This window comes from Galeopterus variegatus, unplaced genomic scaffold, assembly GCF_000696425.1.
Source record: "Galeopterus variegatus unplaced genomic scaffold, G_variegatus-3.0.2 Scaffold7820, whole genome shotgun sequence".
NCBI lineage: Eukaryota > Metazoa > Chordata > Mammalia > Dermoptera > Cynocephalidae > Galeopterus > Galeopterus variegatus.
Window position 1 is genome coordinate 130,138 of NW_007733931.1, and position 5,059 is coordinate 135,196.

The window sequence follows — 5,059 nt, forward strand, 5'->3', positions numbered from 1 at the left end:
AAGCTAACCCTAGTCCTCCTGAACTGATGTAGTCCCACATCCCTAGCCAGAGATCAAACAGACAGACACTCCTCAAGCATGCCACCCCTATTCCTCCCCCTAACCCCAGAACCACCACCTGACTAAATTGTGTGTGCCTGAGCTCCCTAGCTGGAATAACAGTCTGCAGGTCTCTACCCTAATGAATATGCCCTAAGCCTGGTAGAAACAAAGTGCATCCACTCCTCCCTGAGAAGTGGCCAGGGGGTTCTGTCTTCACCTGTCCCATTTAGCAGCCTTTCCAATAGTCCAAGAAGCAGCTGGACTGGCACCCTGCAGGTCTGTTTAGTGGCCCTGTCCACTGCCCAGAAGCAGCTGGATAGGCCACTTCATTGCAGGATTGCCTAGCAGCACACCAAACTCCCAGAAGTAGCTCGACAGGCCTCCTCACTGCAGGCCTGCTAAGTGGCCCTGTCCACCACAGGAGAAATGTGTAGACAGGTCCCCTTACTGCAGGCCTACCTAGCAGCCTCACAGTCTAAAAAGTGACAGTATAGGCTCCCTCACTGCAGGTCTGAATAGCAGCCCCACCCACCACTCAAAAAGCAACTGGATAGGCCACCTCACTGCAGCCCAACCTATTGGTCTTGTCCACTTCCTGAAAAGTGGCTCAGCAGCACCACCATTGGCAGTCCAGCTCTTAAACCACAGAGGGAAGTCTGACCTCACACTGAGACCCACGAACTGGCACAGCAGAAGGGTCACTGGCAGACCTGCACTCAGCTAGCTGAACCAAAGTGCACCAATGCTCCTGTCTCAAAGAAGCAGCTCATCTATCACAGCCCAGAAAAACCCACCGCTTTGTCTTTGATTCATAACATGTACTGCGTTCAAGTGAGAAACAGCTTGGTCGATATGCCCTTGGTAGGCCCACTCCTGGTCAGTAAAGCAGTATAGTGACCCTACCACTGGAAAATCAGTCCTGGAGACCCTGACACACCGTACATCCCTAGAAACCATATCTTCAATGAGCCAGCTACTGAGACAACTGACCCACAATGTGGCATAATCACACAGCCAGCCTCTGATCCAACCCATCGATACTCCACCAGCAAACTGTGCCACTGCCACCACAGTCCTTCAATGCATAGGTCAATGAGTCAATCACAGACAGAGAAAAAGTGGATTACAGATGAAGAAACTACACAGAGTCTACACTACTACATCAATATGGAAAAAAGCCATTGCACTCTACCCAATTGACACCTTAGGACATATTTGCAGGTGAAGGTCTTTTCCCATGGAATCCACTCTACAAAACTAAAACAAAACAAAACAAAACAAAAAAGAAGACTGCTCCACCAGATGCACAGATATAAACAGAGGGGAACAAGAAAAATAAAAAAAAAANGCAATGATAAATATTAAGAGAGAAAGAAATTTATAAAGGATATGCAAAATAATTGGAAAGCAACAAACAAAATGACAGGAGTAAGACCTCACATATCAATAATAACCTCAAATGTAAATGGAATAAATGTTCCAATTAAAAGACATAGGCTGACTGAATGGATTAAAAAACACGATCCATCCATATGCTGCCTACAAAAAGCACACCTAACCTACAAAGGCACATGCAGACTCATAATGAAGGGATGGAAAAAGATAATTCATGCAAATGGAGAACAAAAGCAAACAGNAAGACTGCTCCACCAGATGCACAGATATAAACAGAGGGGAACAAGAAAAATAAAAAAAAAACAAGGTAATGTGACACCACCATAAAAGCAAAATAACGCTCCAATAAGTAATCTCAAAGGATTGCCCATTTGCTAGAAAAGGAATTCAAATTAATGATACTAAAGAAACTTACTGAGATACAAGCGAATACAAACAAACAGTTCAACAAAATCAGAAAAACAATTCACAACCTGAATGAGAAATTCAATAAAGTCACAAATATCATTTTAAAAAATCAAGCAGAAATCTTGGGATTGAAAAATTCATCAGATGAAATAAAAAATATGTTTAAGAGTCTCAACAACAGACTAGATTAAACAGAAGAAATAATTTATGATCTTGAAGACAGCAGTTTTGAAATATCACAGGAAGACAAACTAAAAGAAAGACAGAATAAAAAAGATTATGAGATCTATGGGATACTATTAAACAAACAAATATTTAAAGTGTGTTTATTAAAGAAGGAGAAGAAACCAAAAAAGATATTAAAAACATATTTAATAAAATTATAGCTGAAAACTTCCCTAGTCTTGGGAAAGATGTGAATATCCAAGTCCAGGAAGCTCAAAGCTTCCCAGTTAGATTTAACCAGAACAGACTAATGTAAATCTCCAAGAAATACTTTAGTTAAATGACCCAAAGTTAAAGACAAAGAGAGAATTTTTAATACAGTAGGAGAAAAATTTAAAGTCACTTATAAGGGAATCCCCATCAGACTAATGGCATACTTTTCAGAAGAAACCCTACATGCTGGGAGACAATGGGGTTTTATTTTCAAAGTACAAAAACAAATGAATAAACAAAAAAAAGTACCAGTCAAGAATGTTATACCCAGCAAAGCTGCTCTACAGATATGAAGGAGAAATAAAGTATTTTCCAAACAGGAAAAAATTAAGGGAATTCATAACCACTGGACCGGCATTACAAGAAATGATTATGGGATTCCTACATCTAGAGGAGAAAGAATAATAATAACCATCAAGAAAATAAGTGAAAATATAAAACTTACTGGTAGAGTAGATATGTAACTTAGAAAGAGAAAAGAATCAAACCTTATCAATATGAATATCCATCAAACTGCAATGATAAATATTAAGAGAGAAAGAAATTTATAAAGGATATGCAAAATAATTGGAAAGCAACAAACAAAATGACAGGAGTAAGACCTCACATATCAATAATAACCTCAAATGTAAATGGAATAAATGTTCCAATTAAAAGACATAGGCTGACTGAATGGATTAAAAAACATGATCCATCCATATACTGCCTACAAAAAGCACACCTAACCTACAAAGGCACATGTAGACTCATAATGAAGGGATGGAAAAAGATAATTCATGCAAATGGAGAACAAAAGCAAACAGGAGTAGCTATACTTATATTAGATAAAACAGACTTTAAATCAAAATCTACACTAAGAGACTAATAAGGGCATGATATAATGATAAAGAGATCAATATAGCAAGAGGATATAACAACTATAAATATATGTACCTAACACTGGAGCACCTAGATATATAAAGCAAATATTACCGGATCTAAAGAGAGAGATAGATCCTGACACAATAATAGTTGGGGACATTAATACCCCATTCTCCGCATTGTATCCACTGAGACAGAAAACCAGCAAGGAAATACCAGATTTAAATGAGACCAGAAACCAGATGTACCTAACAAACAGAAAATTTCAACTAACAGCTGCAGAATACACATTTTTTTATCAGCACATGGAAATTCTCCAGGATCAACCATATGTTAGGCCACAAACTAAGTATCGACAAGTTAAAAACAACTGAAATTGTATCTAGTATTTTTTCTAACTAAAACATAAAAATTTAAATATCAATTCCAAGAGGAAATTGCAAAACTAAATAAATACATAGAAATTAAACATGTTTTGAATGACTAATGGGTTAAAGAGGAGACCAAGAAGAATATCAAAAAATTTCTTGAAGCTAATGAAGACAGAAGCACAACATACCATAACCAATGGCAAACAGCCAATGCAGTATTAAGAGGAAAGTTTATAACAATAAATGCCCATGTAAAAAAATAGAAAGATTTCACATAAACAGCCCAACAATGCTCCTCAAGGAACTAGAAAAGCAAAGAGAAATTAAACACAAAATACATATAGGAAAAGAAATAATAAAAATCAAGGCACAAATAAATAAAATTGAGACTAAAAATGCAATACAAACTATCAATCAAACAAACAGCTGGTTCTTTAGAAAGATAAATAAAATCTATGTATCTATTAAACCAAGAAAAAAAGAGGAAAGACCCAAGTAAATAAAATTGGAAATGCAAATGGAGTCATTATAACAGACCACACTGAAATACAAAGTATCATCAGAGACTATTATGAGCAACTATATGCCAGTAAATATGAAAACCTAGAGGAAATGGATAAATTTCTGGAAAAATATGCCTTATCCAGACTGAAACAAAAAGAGGTATACAACATAAACAGACCAATAACAACCAATGAGATAGAATCAGTAATAAATTTTCCCAACAAAGAAAATCCCATGACCAGATGGCTTTATTGCTGAATTCTACTAAACAATTAAAGAAAAAATAATACCAATACTTCCTAAATTATTTCAAAACCTGGAGTGGATGGAATTCTTCCAAACTTATACAATGAACACAGGGTTACCTTGATACCAAAACCATGCAAGGACACAACAAAAAAAAGAAAATAACAGGCTAATATCCTTTATGAACACAGATGCAAAAATACTCAATAAAATACTAGCAAACTGAATCCAAAAGCATATCAAAAAGATTATACACTAAGATCCAATGAGATTTATCCCAGGAATGCAAGGGTGGTTCAACATACGCAAATTGATAAACATAATAGATTACATTTACAGAATGAAAAAAAGATAGGATCATCTTGATGGATGCAGAAACATCATTTGATAAAATTCAACATCACTTCATAATAAAGACTCTCAACAAATTAGGCGTAGAAAGAAAGTATCTTAACACAATAAAGGCTATATATGACAAACCCATAGGTAACATACTGAGAAAAGCTGAAAGCTTTCCCCCTAAGAACTGGAACTAGACAAGGATGCCCACTTTCACCACTTTTATTCAACATAGTACTGTTGTACACATAGCACCTCCCACACACACACACTCATGTATACACTGTAGAACTAACTTTGCTTTCCCTTTGCAGTTATCCCTTAATGATTAACGTACACACACACTCTCATGTATACACTGTAGAACTAACTTTGCTTTCCCTTTGCAGTTATCCCTTAATGATTAACTAAGATTGTATCCAAAGCAGCTGTCCATCACACTTGAAGACCTGCTG